Source organism: Heloderma suspectum, chromosome 7 (assembly GCF_057233095.1).
Source record: "Heloderma suspectum isolate Gila_16-S chromosome 7, 16-S_ref, whole genome shotgun sequence".
In the NCBI taxonomy this organism is placed as follows: domain Eukaryota; kingdom Metazoa; phylum Chordata; class Lepidosauria; order Squamata; family Helodermatidae; genus Heloderma; species Heloderma suspectum.
In genome coordinates, this window is record NC_139464.1 from 9404287 (window position 1) to 9423534 (window position 19248).

Here is a 19248-nt window from a genome sequence, read left to right on the forward strand (position 1 = left end):
ACACTCAGGTCTTTGCCAGCCCTTCCTGGGAGATGCCAGGGACTGAATCAGGGACCTTTTGCATGCAAGGAGGTGCTCTTTCACTAAGCTACAGCCCCTCTCCATCCAGAAGCCTGCTATGGGGCATGTTAACTGCAAACGGCAGGCTGCCCGAGCAAGCAGAGAGCACCATCCTTTGCTGGCCTCTGGAGGAAAGTGTGTGGCGCTCTTTAGAGGGGGAAACAGTGTCTCGCAGAAGTGGGGCTTTTGGAATTCCTACAAAAGCAGAGGAAAGGGAGCTGGTGTGGAATAGTTGCTGGAACAATCTTCCCCAACCTGGCTCTCTGCATATGTGTTGGACTGAAAGTCCCATCATACCTAGACAACATGAACAAGCTTAGAACAACTGGAGTTGCAGTTCAACTCATCTGGATGGAAGCAGGTTGGGGGAGGCTGGGTTAGACTGTTACCATAGAGACCCAGGTTCACATCCTCACTCAGCTATGAAACTCGCTGGGTGACCTTGGGCCAATCACTGTCACTCAGCCTAACCTACCTCACAGGATTGTTGTGAGGATAAAATGGGGGTGGGGACACCATGTATACTGCCTTGAGCTCTGCAGAGAGAATGTGGGACATGAATGTAATGGATAAATAATTCAGTTCCTTCAAATCCTCGCTTCCTCTCCCTCTCACATTCCCTCTCACGTTGTCATGCCTGCACTGGCAACCCAGCTGAGGAAGGTAGATCGACTCACTCGCTGTGGGAAATTCTTAGGTCCAGTGGGAGGCAACCTGGTGCCCTCTAGGTGTTTTGGACTACAACTCCCATAAACCTGACCATTGACCATGCTGGTTGGGATTTATGGGAGGTGTAGTCCAAAACAACTGGAGGGCACTAGGTTGCCTACCCTTGATTATTATTATATTAGGGCTGTTGTCAGCGAAATAAAACTGAGTTTGATTAATCGATGCTTTCAGTGTAGGGCCACCATTTCCAGCTTCAGTTGGGAGTGAAACAAGATTCAGGGAATGGTTCAGAGGGTCCACTCTGGCTGAGACAGGTCTCCAAGGCAGCTAAGTTTAAGAACTGTGTCATGAACACAGGTGAAACAGTCACCTTTTATTGGAAGCAGAGGGATTTCCACCTTTGGCAATCATGCCTGGTATATCGGCCATCTCATTGTTTGTTACAATAGTGGCTCTGTGTGTGTAGAACAATCAACCTAGGAATCATTGCCAGCCCGAAGTGTGTGTGTCTGGAGAAGGGGAGAGGGACTGGTCTCCCCTGAGTCCTTAAATAGCACTCTTTAAATGGATAATTAGCGGTGTAATCCTATGCATGTTTACTTAGAAGTAAGTACCACTGCCTTGAATGGGGCTTACTCCCAGGTAAGGGTGTATATACCCTCTTATGTAGGAGTAAACTAGATTGAACTCAGTGGGACTTCTGAGTAAACATGCATAGGATTACAGCAGTCGTTGAATATAACTTTGGGTCCCAAAAAGGATATCTCCAAACTGAGGAAATGGGCATTAAAATGGCCAATGCGGTTCAGTGTAAGCAGGTGTAAAGCAGGTGCATGTTGAGACAAAAAATCTTAACTACACATATATACTTAACGGTGCTGCGCTGACAGTGACTTATTTTATTTATTTATTTATTTATTTCTATACCGCCCAATAGCCGAAGCTCTCTGGGCGGTTCACAAAAACTAAAACCAAACAACACACAATAAAACAATTTAAAATATATAGAACATTACCAGAATAGTTTGATGAAAGCATCAATCCAGTTGCTGTTACGAAAAAGGCAAATTCCATGTTGGGGATCAGTAGGAAAGGAATTCAAATTAAAACTGCTAATATTGTTCTACTAAGTTTGCTCAGGAGACTTTGGTATGGTATTTTGTCAAAACCCTTTTAAAAGTCCATGTAAACAATGTCCTATCCATATTGTTGTCTCCCACCAAGAACTCTAAAAGGTTATTGAGATGGGATTTACCTTTGCGGAGGCCATTTTGATTCTTTTTCAGCAACACTGAATACTTGATAATTTTATCTTTAATACTGCTGTCCACCTATTTACCTAGAACAGATTAACCTAACTGGTGCGTAATTTCCCAAATCCTCCAGATCCCTTTTAAAAATTGATCTTACGTTGGTTACTTTCCAGCCCTCTAGTACAGAGGCTGATCTTAGGGATGCATTTCACATTTTTGTTAGAAGATCAGCAGTTTCACATTTGAGTTTTTTCAGAACTCTTGGTTGGATACCATATAGATGCAGTGATTGGTTTGTTCTCAATTTGTCAGTGGGGACTCCCATTTCCTGTCACTCTTATTTGCCTTAGTTCCTCAAATTCCCTTCCTGAAAATGTCAGTTGAGGGACCGTACTTCTTCTGCAGTGGACGCAAAGAGCTTTTCTACACAAGGCTGTTAACCCACTGTATCTGCTTTTGGTTTTGTCGCAGAATTGAGATCCAAGCACTTACATGAAGAGCATTTCCTTTCCTGTTTTTCTGCTACATAACCTTGAGATGGCACTGTGGTATGGCAGAATAATGCAAATACACAAGAGGAAACCATGCTTTCTTTCACTTTTACAATTAAATTCTGCATTTTCCCTGCTCTAAAAAAGTCACCAAAAGTGCTGGTTAGCCACAGAAGTGAAATTGTAGGATCACGATGTCTAAAGAGCCCCTGTAATCAACCATGAGTAGAGAATGAGGAGCGCACAATAAATCCCTCATGTAGAAAAGCCCAAAGAATTCTCTGCAGTCTCATCCTCCTTCATTATTCCTTCAACGCCCTTATCCAATGGTTTAACCATCTCCCTAGCTGGTTTCCTGCTTCTGATGTATTTAAAGAATGCTTTATTGTTTGTCTAAATGTTAATAGCGATATGCCCCTCAAAAATCATTTTTGCATCCCTTATTGTTTGCTTGCATATCTTCTGTGCAAGTGGGTGTTCCTTTTTGTTCTCCTCACTAGGGGAAGAGTTCCATTTTCTGAAGGAAGCCTTCTTTTCTCTAAGCTTCCTTGACTCTGCTCATTAACCATACTGGTAACTTCGTTGACATGTACCACCTGACCTGCAGTATCTAGCTGAGCTTCTATTACTGTGGTTTTCAGTAATCTCCTAGCATTCTTGAGAGATTTGACCCTCAAATGCATTAAAGATGTGTCCTAGGTCTAAAAAGGTGTCTGTCATAAACCATTCTTGTATTATGAAAATCTAAACCACATATGAGAAGAAACATATCTCAGTCACTGCACCCATCCATGTGTATGTCAGTGGGTTATATCCAATGCTGTCTTTCTATTCACAGAAAGCTCTTTGATCCATGGAGGCTTCTGTGTATGGAAGGAGGAGGCAGGGAGGCGATTTTCACAATTTTCCGCCTGTCTCCTGCAGCACCCATGCCACCTCCCATGCTGTTCCAGAGGGTCTACCAATTCTGTGGAGCTGATGTTTGGTGATATGGGAAGCTTCAAAGGAAAGGGGGAATCAGCAAAAATTGCCTTCACCCTTCCATTCTCAGGAACCTCCATTGGACCAAAGAGCCTCCCATGAATGGAGGGAAGGCATTGGATAAAACATAATGCAAATATGTGCACATGCACATTTTTAAAAAATCTAAAAGCTCTGAGATCACGTTTTGACTTATTTTTTTTAACAAGCAGGGCTGGATGAATATGTAGTAAGTGAGATTCCATGCACCTTGTAGAATTTCTGTATTTCTGGCAAAACAATCCTTTGTGTTCTCTGAAGGATTCCCATGAATTTCAAAATACTCAGTGTGTTTATTTCCTGAGAATATCTTGTTTTCAGCCTGACCTTCCTATGCACAAGCAATTTTGTATGTCAGGTGTCTCGAAAGCAGAGGGTCATGCCCCCCTCAACATTTCACATACAAACGTTAAAGCTTCTCTTGTGTACTTTGAAGCTGAAGTTTGTCTCTGCTGCTCTACCAATTTTTAAACCAGACTTTGTAGTTGTGCCTTATTTCCAACATGGAGATAAATGTTTTATCATCTGTTTACTGCTGTAGCTCACACTGCTGTTGAAGGCACAGCTACAGGGGCAGTTGAAATGTTGGCAACCCTATATATAGGTATTAAGATCATTTTTTAAAAGCCCTGCTGGATCACACCAAAGGCCTATAGTCCAATATTCTGTTCTCTCAGTGGCCAACCAGATACCAAGGGGAAGCTCACAATCAGGACACGAGCACAATGTAGCACCATCCTGTTCATGTCCCTCAGCATCTGGTATTCAGAGGCATACTGCCTGCAATACTGGAGGTAATATATAGCCATCATGATTAGTAGCCACTGGTAGTCTTAATCTCCTTAAGTGTGTCTAATCCCCTTTTAAAGCCATCCCAGTTGGTAGCCATCACTACACCTTGTGGCAGCGAATTCCACAGTTTGATTATGCACTCTGAAGAAGTACTTCCTTTTATCTGTCCTGAATCCAGATTTGGCCCTCAGGTGTTCCAGATTTCATTCCCCGGCCTGAAGTTCTGCACCCCGTGATAAAAAGTCCCTTACAGCCTAGGCTTTTCATATCTTAGGAAGTGGCTCCCCCCCCCCCCGAGGGATCTGCTGCTTGGCTCGCTCTACAGCATTCCATTGCTGACTTAGAACAATTTCATTGCACATCTAGATCAGAACAGAAGAAGAGCATTTTCCATGCATGCATGAAAAGCAGAGGAGTGTGTGTGTGGGGGTCTCTGCTCAAACCTGCCCCAGGGGAAATCCTTTCTCCTAAAAAATAATTGAATTGCTGAACAGATTTGTAATGCTGAAAAAACACTGTAGTGGCTCTCCTGTTTCTCATCTCTAAAATCAACATCCTCTTCTGTTAGCCGAGTATTAGTAACTGGACCAAATAAGGATTTATCCTTGTAGCAGGTGTGAATGAAACAGCTACTTGCAACACTACTCACTCCCTTAGTCAATGTGGTTGGCATGAATTTGATCTGAGTAATAAAGACCTGAGTGTGCGGCCCTTACTGTATCAACATTCCAACTGTATGGGTTTTGGGCTGGAGACAGACCATAGTTTTTGTGTGCGTCTCCTCTCGGCTCCAAAGAGTCAAAAGTATTATTTTTACCAGTGATGTCACCCTCTCATCCCACTATTATCTCTATTCACAGATTTTTGCAGGGTTTTATAACACTTTGAGAACCTGGAAAACCTATTTGATTAAGAAAGGTAGCAGGACAAAAGAAAATAGGCTGCACGCCATAGAACAATGACATCTCTATCATTTCCATCTCAGTTAGACATGGACTGTTTATCTCCAGTCTCAGTAGGCTTGATAAGTTCCTTGCTGCCCCTGTGACTTTTCATATTCTGTTGATTGATATTTGACATATTGCCTTTCTGGAGCTGGGGCAGAGGGAGGGCTGAACTGAAACAGGAGGGTGGCATTTTGCAATGGTTTTCTCCCCCCTGCAAAATGTGCTCTCCCTCTTTTGGGGAGACCATCAATGCAAAGCACTTTGGTGGATCACACAGACATCAGCCATGTGTCATGTTGGCACACTCCAGACACACGGCTTTTTGGTCATCCAAGCTAAGCGTTATACTCTTAGCAGCCTCGTCCTATATGGCACTGTGCAGGGGCAGCAGGGCCCTGGATCAGACCCATGGTTGGTGGACACATCATCACCTTGCTCTGGGGTGCAAAACAGACTTTGTGCAAAGCCACCAGCAACCATGCTTGAAAAAAGCCCCTGCGTGGCATAACAGCACAGGCTGAGGAGATGTTCCAGGAGGGAGTGCCCATAGCTCAGTGGCAGAGCACCTGCTTTGCATGCAGAAGATCCCTGGTTCAACCCCCAGAGTCTCCAGGTAGGACTGGAACAACTGCCTGAAATCCTGGGGAGCTGCTGCCAGTCAGTGTTGACAGTACTGGGCTAGATGGACCAACGGTCCGACTTAGTATAAGGCAGCTTCTTATGTTCTTAGCTGGTGCTGCCATGTGCTGCCTCACTATTGAGGGCTAATATAAGAAGCTCCCTGCTACTCCAGCATCCTGTGTCTCATAGTGACCAACCAGATGCTTGTGAAACCCTCTCCCATTAATGCTCCCCAGCAACAGGTATTCAGTGGCACTTTGCCTGTGAGCACAGCAATTCCATTTAGCCATCACAACTAACATTGGATAAACCCATCCTCCACGAATTTGCCTAATCCTCTTTTATTTTTATTTTTTTAAACCCTTTCAGCTAGTGGCCATTACTCCACCTTGTGGCAGTGAATTTCATACATTGGCAGGACTGTTTGGAGACCCAGGGGATTGAGTTATGTGGCTTGCATAGAATGTGATGCAACACCAGCCTATGCTGAAGGTTCGGAAGGGGCTGTTAAGATAAGGCCTGAAATGCCAGGGTAGGGTACAAAAAGCATACCCATTCTACAGTAAGGAAATGCTGAACACCTATTGCAACCTTCTGGGAATGTTAATGATGCTTGACCTGACACCCGTTACTCATGTGAGAGGAGAGCGTTGTTCTTTAAGTTTGTGGTGGCCAATCTTTCAGGCAAGTGTGCCTCCCGTCAAGTCCAAGGTATGAGATGGTGCCACTCCAGTGTGCATATTGCAACCTGTATGCTTTCCCTACCCCACTGCCATGTTTGGGGGTGATTTTGTCTATACTTTATTGAACCAGAAGGCTAACCATGGCACAACAGGCAGGTGCCTAGGCCTGACTTTATCCCATAGCCAGTCTGTGGGCCCTCTGTCTCCTCTCCCAGAGGGCTGCAGGCACCTTCTAATTGTGCCTCTGGACCCCTGGCCAGTCACTGGTTGCCCACTCTTGCTTTCAGTAATTCAGTTGACTTTAATGGCCCCAAGAGACCAAGGTAACTCAACAGAAGCTTGTGCTTTTTCTGTATTTTAACACGACACTAAAAAGAGTTAATTCTACCACCACCACCACTCCAGCTGCCGATTAAGTTCCCTCTGTTCTTTTAATTATTGTTCTCATCACGCACAGCAAAGGGTCTCATTGTCTGTGTGTGTGTGTGTGTGTGTGTGTGTGAAATTTCTTCCCTGTCCATCCCCTGCTCTCCACTGATGTTTCAACTGCACCAGCTCTGAAATGAAATCAACTTTAAAATGGTTTCCGGCATAATACTTTTACAGATTATCCACTTTGCTTCTCTCTCTTCCTCCCCCCCCCCCACGCCTTTTCTTTCTTTTTTGGTCTATGGAATTTTCCTGTGCTTTGGGCGTTGCCAGGATCTTGCGTTTCTCAGAAGCGGCATTGCACGAGAGCCTGAGCAGCTACTCACTGTGAAACATGTGCTGCCTGCCCCTGACTAATTTCCTTCAGTGTACAGTTGAGGGCTGACTCAAAGCAAGGCTTGGCAGATGGCTGCATCGTTACAATGCTGAGTGGACTCGGGTTGGAATTTCCATCAAAGCAGGGAGAGAGTTCAGGGTCCCCGGTGGTGCACAGCACAGAGCAGAGGTCTGAAATGAGAGGAAATAATTCTCAGCGAGTCATCCTGTGGTCTGGATGATTCAGGGGGTGTTCTGTTGGTGGTCAGGGAGGCACATGGCCTGCTCCATTGCCTTTGTATGCTAAATCGAGCCCAATTCCCTTTTCTGGGGCTTTGTGTTTCTCACCGTCCTGAGTCTTGGCCAGTGAATGATTTCAAGATTCGAAGAGCTGCACTTGTTGCTTGCAAGGAATGACTGTTCCAGGAGCCTTTCACATACGGCAGGCAGTTTTTCTAGATGGGTTTTTTTCCTTCTTCAGATCAGAATGAAACTTTCAAAAAAGGAAAATGAAAGTTACTTATTGAGTAAATGGCCTGAAATCACTCTCTCTCTCTCTCTCTCTTTCTCTCTCTCTCTCTCTTTCTGTATCTATTTATACTGCTTTATCAAATGCAACTGCTTTGGAGATATGAACAGCACCAGGTCTTAGGGATTGTGGATGAACTTTGTGGGCTCGTTGAAGTCAAAAGGTGGATAATAATATAAGTTCCCCTGTTTGCTAAGTAAGACGAATGCAGGAGTGTTCATCTTCTCCCACTGTATGCCCAGTGGTGGCTTGCTGAATTAACTGATGGAGTACTAATGGAGAAGCAAGACGTAAGTTTGGAACTGTGGTTATTTGTGTGAGTGTGATTTGAACCGAGTTTAGGACTCCTGTTGCGTTTCATGTTTAATGTTTCTCTAATTTGTGTTTGCCATTTGATGCAAAGAGAAGGGACCATCACTGGATAACAAAATGCATGTTTTGCAGGTTCAGTCCTTGCCATCTCCAGTTAGAAGGGTCAGATAGCACATCCCATCAAAGACTCTTCTCTGGCTGAGAACATGGAGAGCTGCTGGGCAAAGATGGACAAATATAAGGCATAGATATGCCATCCAGCCCAGTACACAATCCTGGACTAAATAGCATAAGGCAGCGTCCTATTTTTTCTATTATTTTGATTGGTTGATTACATGAATACTTGATGCTGAGCATGAACATCTCCTCCCTGGTCTCCATGCGGAGGTGGGTGGTGGCTGTATTTCATATCTCACTGCTGACACCTTGCTTTTTTGAAACCCAGCATCGTCCAGGAGCCAGTGAGTTGGATCTGGAAGATTGGGATCCAAGCCCAAACTCTGCTTTGGATCCATGGTGTAGCCAGTAATCTTCCCTCATCTACAGTCTATAAAATGGGAGTTATAGTGACCTACTTCACAGGGTTGTTGTGAGGGAAAACCTGCTGAAGAATGTAGAACACAAGGCAAATGAAAGGAGATGTATGGATGATAACAATGCTTAAGAAAATAAGAGTTGCCTTGCTAGTCCATCCACGCCTGTTTTACAACAGTGACCAGTTAGATGCTGCTGGGAAGCTTACTAGCTGGGCACAAAGGTGAATGGCCGCTCCTGTTGTTTGTCTCCAGCATTTGGGACTCAGAGGTATACTGCATCTATACATGGAGGTTCAAACTCTCCATCAATTTGTTTGAATTTTCAGTCAAATTATTGAATTAAATTATTAAACTTTTCTCTGTGTGTGTGTGTGTGTGTGTGTGTGTGTGTCTGTCTGTCTGCGGCTAGAGGAAGCAGTGTTGGTTAATTTCCAAGCAGTGGAAGGCTTGGTAGTCAAAAGAAAGAGGTGTTGGAAGTGTGGATTCATTGGCAACAGAGGGCGATTTCCTGTGAGCTTTCAGCGCAACGCGCTCTGTGATGTGTGAGTAGGTGGTTAGTTGAGAGCCTGTTATGAAACCAGATTCAAGGCAGCTCCTTGAATCATGGAGTGGGGAGGGAGGACTGGGACTCCAAAGCAGCTTCATTGTGTACGCATCCGGGGACGTGCGCTATGTTCCATAATTTGTGGAGTACGAACAGTTTGCGGTGGATTTAATATTCTCTTCCATGCTCTGCTTTTGGAGACGAAATGGGAGGACTTGGGCTCAGAGAACTGGAATACAGCATGCCTGACAAACGTGGAGTGGCTGGCTGAATGTGTTGTATTTTTATTTTGGTTTAAAAAAAATAAATTAAACAGCTCTCCCTTGCACCTCTTGGCTTGGGTCTCAAAATGGCATTATCATGGATCAACTGCAGTTGCCAGAACACGAGAGCACATTGGTTCTCTGACAGCAGCTGCCGGACTGCCATCAGTGGGAAGTAGGCGGCTCTTCCAATGGAGAGGAAGAGGAGGACAAAGAAAAATCTTTTCAAAGAATTGCTCTACATATATTGTTGACCTACTGACTCAGATAGGAGGATGAATCAGGAATAGAAGCCTCACCAGCATGTGCTTTTCTTCCTTCCTTCCTTTTGCTGGTAGCAGAGTCAGGAGCCTTCCATGAGCATCACCGGCAGAGGAGAGAGCAAATGGATTTGGTGCCTGAGATGAAATTAACTCCCAGCCTCCTGCGGGCTTTGTGGGATTCCAGTAGCTCGGCTAGAGTGGTAAGTTAAATGCAATTTAATTTGGGGTGGCGGCGGTGGTATTTGTTGCTTTATTGATCAGTTTCATCATTCACATACTGCGCTTCTAGCATGTTTTTCAAGCCGTGTGGTCTTTGCCCTTGAAACAATCCTGCGGGGAAGGTTATCAGCGTTCCCATTTTAGAGATGAAGAACTGAGGCTGAACAGGACTGTGCCCAGATAGCAGCTCCCCCTCCCTAGTGGTTGATTTAGTTTCAAGTTGGGAGAAGGGGGTACATCAAAGGAGAGCACACTTTAGATGGAGTGGTTTTTGAATGTCAGGCGCACACAGGAAAAGAGGGACTGTCATACAGAACCCCCCACGCTAGTTTTCCATGATATGCTTTCCTTTCTTCTCCCATGCTGCTGATTTAGAGTGACTCTAGCTTTTATGTCTTGTCTAAAATGGGAAATAGATGCTCCTATAATTCCTAATAAGGATAATAATTAGCATTTGTAAAAGCGTGGGGTTTTTTTTTATAGCAGTGGGGGGACTGAGTGTTCAAAGCCCTTTGCTTACATCATTTTAGTGATCCTTACCACGCTGTCTGTGTTATTATTCCCATATTGCATATGGAAAAATGGGGAGTTGGGCGGGTGCTGAGATAGAAAGACGTGCCTAAGGCTGCCTGGTGAGTTCATGATAGAAGTACAATTTGAACCTGAATAAATACTTGGGAGGGGGGATGTGTTTTGTTCTTCTTTAGATTATGGTAAATGTTGTTGATGTGGAAGGGCCATAGAGGTAGAACACCTGCTTTAGATGCAGAAGGTTCTATTCTTGACATCTCCGGTTAAAAGGATCAGGTAACAGGTGATGGGAAGACCTCTGTTAGAGACCCTGGAGCAGACGATACTGGGTTAGGTGGACCAGTGGTCTCACTCAGTATAAGGTAACTTCATTTGTTCGTACACAGGTTTTGCTTATGAAATGCATCATGTTTCTTGCTGTGTAGGCATGAAGCCCCTTGGTCATCCCTTGGTTCTGTGTGTGCTACCTCCTGACCTGAATAATATAGGCTAATCTGTGAGCTCTCTTGCATACAGCAGCTCCTGTTCCAGCTTAGGGTATTGGAACTAATTTTACTTTAGGTCTGTTCCATTCTCTACATCCTCTTTATGTTTCTATAGATATTCTCTTAATTTGTTGCCATTTTAAACTGTGTCTTTCTTTCTCACTTACTGTTTTCTATTAGAACTGAAATGAACTTTTCACCAAAAAAACTCTATGGCAGTTTTGAACCCGAACAGTCTCCAGGAATGCTCTGACTAGTGGAATGTTTGCAGAATAGTTGCCAAATATTTTGAAATATGACTTTGGTATCCTGTAGTACTTGATATATGTGTTTGATAATTGACACTTGGTATGAGACCACATTTGACTGTTGGCATGTAGTTGTACTGGTCCTTGATAACATTTAATAGATGGCCTGCAATGGTATTTAGTAAGTGATCGTATTTGATAGCTGACATGTAATGGTACTTAAGCTTTACAGTGTATGATTGTTTGCATGCAATAGAATGTAGTTTTTGACTGTATTTGACATCTTATGAGATCTCAGATTTGATGCATAAAATCATGACAATATCCCCTTTGCATCCCAAAGAGTCTATCTTGTCCAGTAGCCTGTTTCCAACGGTGGCCAGCCAAATCAGGCCCAGCCCTACCTTTTGGCAGAGTGAGTAGCTGCCTCAGGGAAAAAATACAGTGGGACGCAGAGTGGTGGAATGATATTGGAAGACAAAGCTGTGTGCATCACATTGTGTTGCCGTACACCCACTAAACCAGCCTACTGCTTTCCTGTGTGGTGGAGGACCCTGTCCTGTCAGTAGTGTTGAACTAAGATTCCGCTGTCAGGTTCTGTATGTGGAATTTGGGGGTGGGAATGCCATCTTGTCCCTCATCTCAGGCAACAGAATGTCTTGAACCAGCCCTGATCCAGATGACTTCACATGTTGTTTGTCCCCTGGCAACTTGTATTCAGGGGTATATTGCCTCTGAACATGGAGGAGCCATTGACCTAACCAATACTTACCCACAGGTTCCATTTCTCTGCCCCCAAGAGACTCGCCTGATTTCTTTCCCTCTTGTTTTAGGTTCCAGGACAAAACACTTTTCTTAAACATTTGTTTGGTCCCTGAAAATGTTGCCTCCTTGTATTTGGTCTCCCATCAATTAGAGGTGTTTGTCCAGTTGTTTCACTCGACCATTTCAGACATAACAACAAATGACGTTTTGGAGATACAAAAAATGACCCACAGTGGTCCCTGGATATCCACACTCCCTCCTCCTTCTCTTCTCTCCCCCTTCCCCCCACTTCACACACAAGGGAAAGAGACCAGAAGCTTGCACTTCAAGTTGGTAGCAAAACCACAGTTTGTTGTTCTATCCAAATGCAGCATATTATCGTTTGTGAAAAGATCACACCATGGTTCTTCTTCGTGGACTCTGTGCATCACACATATGGGCTCTGTGCCTGTGCTGAGCCTCATTCAGAAAACTTCTAAAGCTGAGGAACATTTTGGCAGGACCCCCCCACCGTCCACTGCCAATATCCCAGTGGGTTCCCACCCATTCCCTCAGTTTTCCTTCGACTGCCTAGCCGGTTGCCTCTTTGGGATTTTCCTCCATCATTAGAGAACTTTGTATTGCCTTGCATTATTGCTGGGGACTTATTTCTCTTGCTATAGTTACTTTATTTTATTTTATTTTATTCTTCTCTTCATTTACAAAAACAAGAAAGGTATTTTTCTTTCAGTTCTTTCTGTCATTTGTGACGAGCCATGGCTGCGGCCTTTACAGTGTATGGCTTCAAAGGCTCTTTTTCGCAAATGTGTCAAATATGGGAGTAAGTTGTCTCCAACTGATCCTCATTCCCTCTGTCTTCTTTGCTTGGGAGAGGCTACCTGAGGCTTGCTTGCTCTGCGAATAGTTTACAAGCAGGCGAAGAGAAATAGGTCTGATAGACTGAAAGCGGAACTTTGGAGGAGAGCCCTACTGGTGGTAGATTCTAAAACAAGTCTGACTCTCAGGTAAAGGAGAAAATAGTGACTGCTGTGTTTTCCTCAAAACCCTCCTCTCTGCAGTCCTCAGCCCCTATTGTGGACTGAGTGGACCCACTGACCCCAGGGCGTTGGTTAATGCTTTATTTGGCGAAGAAGATTTCCGAAAGGGCAACCCCCCCTTAGTCTGGGTTGGAAATCCTTAAAAAGCGGAAGAATAAGAGTAGTGTTGATAAGCCTTTGAAGACCAAAGTTCAACCACCACCATTGCTGGACTCACCTATTCCAACACTACTACTGATTCAGAGGATCCCTGTACTGGAACCCACCTCTACTGCTTCAGAGGGTGAGATTGTAGACTTGTCATTGCCTCCATTGGCCCCTCGGGATCGAGAAAATTCCCCACCTCGGGATCTTCAGCTTCCAGCATTGACCCCTCCAGCTTCACTCTCCCAATTCCAGAACTCAGATGGAGGCATCAATTCCATCCTCCAGAGTCCATCAGATTGTTTAATACTGACCATCATTTAATACTGATGGTTTAATACTGACCAAAACAGACCAGTATTAAACTGGTTGTTTAATACTGACCCTCAATAAAGGGAGAGATCCCAATCTCTACAATGGGATTGGGATTGGGATTCTGACTATTCTTTGCACAAGCCATGGCCTGCTGGATTAGGATGCAACAGAGAAGATGATTTTCTGAAACTAGAGGTGGAAGCTTCCAGTCTTCTTCCCACAAACGCAAAGGAGGGAGAATAGGAGGGGAAGTGTGTGAGCGTGAGGTTTGCCATGGATCATCGTCCATCCGAACCATCTGAAGCAGGCCACTGTTTCACTGGGGTTTTTTTATGTTGGTTGATCAGACTGTAGATGACTGTTACTAAAGAATTTTTGAGATTCATATATATTTTGAAATGGTTAACAGATACCTAGATGGTCTCATGGGCTTTGGATAAATGTTTCTAAATAAATATTATGGCAAATAGCTGTAGTTAGAGCTATCCTCTATGAATTTGTGTACCCACCCCTTTTTAAAGTCATTGAAATCATGCCCGCCAAAATAATCGGAATGTCTAGTCTAAAGCAGCCAAATAGAGATAAAATTACATATGTACAACCTGAATTTAAAGTTTGAATTTGACTACGTAACAGAGAAATTTGGTAAATCTTGAAAATGTGTGCAAATATTCATTTCAGTTCTATTTCAGCGGAGCTAAGCTGAAAGTTCTGTAGTGACAACTTTGACCTTGGCAAGACCAAACCCCAAATTTATCTCCTGCCCCCAGCCATTGCAGCTTTTGCAGTGGTGTTTCTCCACTTGGTAGCTTGTTGGTAGTTTCACCCCTGCCTCAAAACATAGCCAAATTCCTTCCCATTCTGTTGCAATTTTAAGCTGACTTACTAGAGGGATACAGTGCAATTTATTTATTTATTTATTTATTTATTTATTTATTTATTGCATTTATACCCCGCCTTTCTCCCTCTCGCAAGGAACTCAAGGCGGCTTACATTATCCTCCTCCTCACCGTTGTATCCTCACAACAACAACCCTGTGAGGTAGGTTGGGCTGAGAGTCTGTGACTGGCCCAAAGTCACCCAGTGAGCTTCCATGGCCAAGTGGGGACTAGAACCCGGATCTCCCGGCTCCCAGTCCGTCACTCTCACCACTACACTACACTGGCAATCTTATACATGTCTACTCAGAAGTAAGTCCTGTTGCGTTCAGTGGGACTTACCCCTAGGTAGGTGTGCAAAGGAATATAGCAGTCCCACTGAACTCAGAGGACTTACTTCTGCACAAATATGCTTAAGATTTCACTGCCTGATACCCGGGGCTGTATGCATGTCATGCTTCCATGACTGCAGTGCACAAGGGATCAGGATCAGGTGAAGCAGTAATGTGGGTCTTGGGAGCCTTCATGCTGACTCCTGAAAAATCATTATGCTAGCCCTTATGGGTGTGAAGGTAAGCATGAGAATTTGGAGCAGTGCGTGAAGGAGATCTCCAGAGCCCGGTGCAGGGAAGGGGCGGGTAGGCAGGAGGTGGGACCTCTGCCTGAGACCCTGGAGAGCCTAGCAGTAGACAATGCTAGGCTAAATGAACAAATGATATAAAGCAACTTCCTGTGTTCCTAAGAATGTAGGTGGCCCATAAATTAAGCTTGTTGGGATTTTTTTTTTTAAAGCTTCCCTTCTCCTTCAGCAGCATGTGGCTTGGCTCTCTTGCTCAACACATCTGCAGTTTTCTCATCATGTTTTTTTCCTGAAGGGTGCTAAGATCACAAGCACGCCCTAGATGTGAACCCTGGCCCCCAAGTCCTCCATGCCTATGTGTAGATGGTCTGAGGCACCTCAGGAGTATAGGCTTTCTCCTGTATTCAAAGGCACTTGAAACACTTAATCAGAGGCACTCTCCTCTGTAAGCGGTGCATAGCTGAACTATGGAATTTACTGCTGCAAGATGTAGTGATGGCATTAAAAGGAAATTAATGGGGGATAAGGCCATTGGGGGCTATATGCTACCTCTAGTATCAGAGGCAGTATGCCTATGTACATCAGTTTCTGGGGAACATGAGGAAGGGTTCTATTGCACTCATGTGCTACTTGTGGATTTCCTTGAGGCAGCTGATTGGCTACTGTGTGCACAGAATGGTGGACTAGATGGACTCTTGCTCTGATCCAGGATGGCTGTTATATTTTTAGGGCTCCACATTTCTGCTACCTCCTTACATTAATCCCTCCATCTTCATAGCTCTTCTGGCAGCTTTTAAGACCGGGGTACAAATGCTGAAGTAGAAAAGTAATGCCTCTGGTTGGCTGAGGTAGAAAAGAGGATACTAGATAAAATAGGCCTTTGGTCTGATCCAGCAAGACTTTTCTTGTGTCTGTATGTTCCCCCTGTTATTATTGCTTCATAAGTTCTAGGACCCAAGCTCTGGAAGTGAGAACAAGTTCCTATACTAGTGTGGTGTAGTGGCTAGAGTGCTGGACTGGGAATCGGGAGGTCCGGGTTCTAGTCCCCACTCGGCCATGGAAGCTCACTGGGTGACTTTGGGCCAGTCACAGACTCTCAGCCCAACCCACCTCACAGGGTTGTTGTTGTGAGGATAAAATGGAGGAAGGAGGAGGATCATGTACGCTGCCTTGAGTTCCTTGGAGGAAAAAAGGCGGGATATAAATGCAGTCAATCAATCAATCAAATACTAAGCCCTGGTTGACGTGTAATCCCTGTCTCTGGGATTACATTCACTCCGCAGATGTTTTTCATCAGCATATCTGCTCTTTGCATGTTGCACAGTTGTCTGATGGCATCAGTTAATCTTTAACACAATCCTGACTGTATGTCAAGGTCATCATCTTCTCCAGGTTCCCCTTCAGAGATGACGTGTGTGTGTGGTTGACTCCAAGAAGGGTTTTCTCAGTTGTGGTGCCCTGTCTTTGAACTGCTTCCCCCACAGAGGCTCACCTGACACCCAATCTCATGACTTCTGGGACTAACACAGAAAAGTGTGGGCAGGAATGTATGGTTCAGAGTGCTTGCTACAGCTCTCAATAGCCCCAAAGAGGGATAAACATATTTTGGCTGGGCTGGTTAGCCAGCCATTATTTTTTGGTCATCTTTGACTCTGTTTTTTGTCTGAATCCTGTGACAACATGAACAGAGGCCTTGGGGGAGGTTCAAAATCTGGTGTTCACTTCGCTCTGTGCTCTGGAGAAAGTCAGAAGCAGGATGACACTCCCTCTTGTGGCTTTAGGCCATCCCTAACACCTGGTTAGAAGAAAAGGATAACTGCTTTGCAAAAGAAATTGGAAGCAGTGAGCATCAGAAGCAGTGAGAGAGAAAAGGCAATGCCTTTCCCCAGACGTTCTCTGCATATACCAGAAGATGCAGGGTAGCAGCCTTGGTCTCTTATGCTCACCATCCAGTGTGATCCACCCCCAGTTCTGTGCACATGCCCGCACAAGTCAGGAGAACGGAGAGGGTCTTTCACTTGATGGTGGGCATTCAAGGAAAGTACAGCAGCATCCACCAGGCTTAAAATGAATATTCGCCCCTAGCTACCTGGCAATGGTCTGTCTAGTCTCTTGGAGGTCTACAACCATTCTGGCTGCCACAGAAGGGATATCCTTTAAGAAGGATATAGACAAATTGGAACAGGTTCGAAGAAGAGCACCGTAGCTGGCTGGGGAGTGCTGGGAGTTATAACGACTTTTTTTCTGTCTAAACATGCATAGGATTGTTCCTTAAGATGGTCAGGTGTATGGAAAACAACCCCTATGAGGAAAGTTAAAGAAACTGTGTGTTTAGTCTGGAGAAGAGAAGACACCTTTCAAATCCCAGAAGGGCTGTCCTGTAAAAGAGGGCAAAGAGTTCTCTGCCCCAGAGGGTAGGTCTAGATCTGATGGGCTTATTTATTTATTTATTTATTTATTGCATTTATACCCCGCCTTTCTCCCTCTCGCAAGGAACTCAAGGCGGCTTACATTATCCTCCTCCTCACCATTGTATCCTCACAACAACAACCCTGTGAGGTAGGTTGGGCTGAGAGTCTGTGACTGGCCCAAAGTCACCCAGTGAGCTTCCATGGCCAAGTGGGGACTAGAACCCGGATCTCCCAGCTCCCAGTCCGTCACTCTCACCACTACACTACACTGGCTCTGGCTTAAATTATTGGAGGATAGATTTTGGTTAAACATCAGGAGAAGGCAATTCATAGGAACATAGGATGCTGCCTTATACTGAGTCAGACCTTTGGTCCATCTAGCTTAGCACTGTCTACAGTAACTGGCAGCAGTTCTCCTAGGTTTCAGACAGGAGTCTTTTCCGGCCCTACCTGGAGATGCTGGGAATTGAACCTGGGACCTTCCGCATGCAAAGCACGTGCTCTGCCACTGAGCTACCTAGGTGATGGGTGGGATCTCATTTGCTGGAAGTCTTCAAACAACCATCTGATGCAGATACTCTAGCTCTGGATTGCCTGCATCAAGCAGGGGGGTTGGTCTAGGTAGCCTAAAAAACATAAAATACATTAAGGTCCCAGGTTCGATCCCCAGCATCTCCAGGTAGGGACTAGGAAAGTATCCTGCCTGAAACCCCAGAGAGCCGCTGCCAGTAAGTGCAGACAGTGCTAAGCTAAATGGACCGGTGGTGTGACTCGGTATAAGGCAGCTTCCGATGTTCCTATGAACTGATTTCTCCTGACGTTAGACCACAATCTGCCTTCCAGTAACTTAAATTCATTTTAATGTATTTTTTGTAAACTGCTTAGAGATATGTTTTTAAATCTGGTAAGCAGTATATAAATCAAATAAATAAATAAATAAATAAATAAATGAGATTTTATTACAGTAATAATGATTATGTATAGGATAGGGTGAGAAGCTATTTATAAGTTTGCATTGGAGGGTGGTGGTGGTGGTGAGGAAAATACAGAAGCCTGCCACTTTTCTGTTTTCATGGTATCTTTTTCCCCTGGGCCTTTTAGGATGAAAATGTAAAGCACTAAGCAACTTTCTAGTGAGCAGATCCACCAAAAGGAGTGGGTGTCAAGGTCATGGGGAAAGGCATGTTGCTGTGGTTTCTGTGTGGGCGGGTAAAGCCCAAGTAAAAGGAAAGGGTGGAGGAAAATATGTTACTTGAATTCATCAAATAAAGGAGTGCGGTTAGACCCAGGCTCAGACTTTTCTTTTTAATTTCGATTTTATTTATTTATACATTTTGGTATTGTGAAGGTGAGGTTTTTACACTGTAAATCCTTCTGGACTAACTGCACAGCTCCTGAAAGAGCCGAACTTTTAACAGCGAGCTTGTCAAGACGTTCCTGGCAAAGCATGCTGCTGCAAAAACATGGCTTCGGCTTATCTCTGGGAGGAAGCTCTGAATTTTTATAGCTTTTGCGATTTGTAACTGTCAGGCACGAAGTGGAGTTGCAGATCAGATTTCCCCAGGCTGATGCCAGTGGAACGTTAATTGCCGAGAAAGCTGATGCCGACCACATGAAAGAAAAGAGACAACTCCATCTTCGGTTAATTGTTGCCGATCCACCTGTGTGGTGCAGGAAGAGATAGCATGCTGGGGTGGTTTATTGCAGCATTTTAATAGTATCACTTATCCCAGACAAATGAGTGCCTGTGGCTAGCATTCTATATTTATTGAGTTTTGCACGCAAAATAGCCTTAAGTGGAAGGATTATTTTCAGACGTCAGGAAGCTCACACCAAAAGGATGAATGTGAATGAGCTCTCCTTTTTATCTTTGTATTCACAATGGAATATCAGAAACATATGTGATAG

The 19248-nt window shown here is 44.5% G+C and overlaps 1 long non-coding RNA gene across 2 annotated transcripts in view; it reads left to right on the top strand.

Moving 5' to 3' along the window:
• The window catches only part of LOC146339314 (uncharacterized), a 129929-nt gene that overhangs the window by 74305 nt on the left and 36376 nt on the right, over positions 1-19248 (top strand). Inside the window, exon 3 of one of the 2 annotated variants that reach the window (XR_014784224.1) lies at positions 9806-9927. This is a non-coding gene — a long non-coding RNA (uncharacterized LOC146339314). Of the gene's footprint in view, positions 1-9802; positions 9928-19248 lie in introns of both variants that reach the window. The other variant, XR_014784223.1, reaches the window with a different exon arrangement.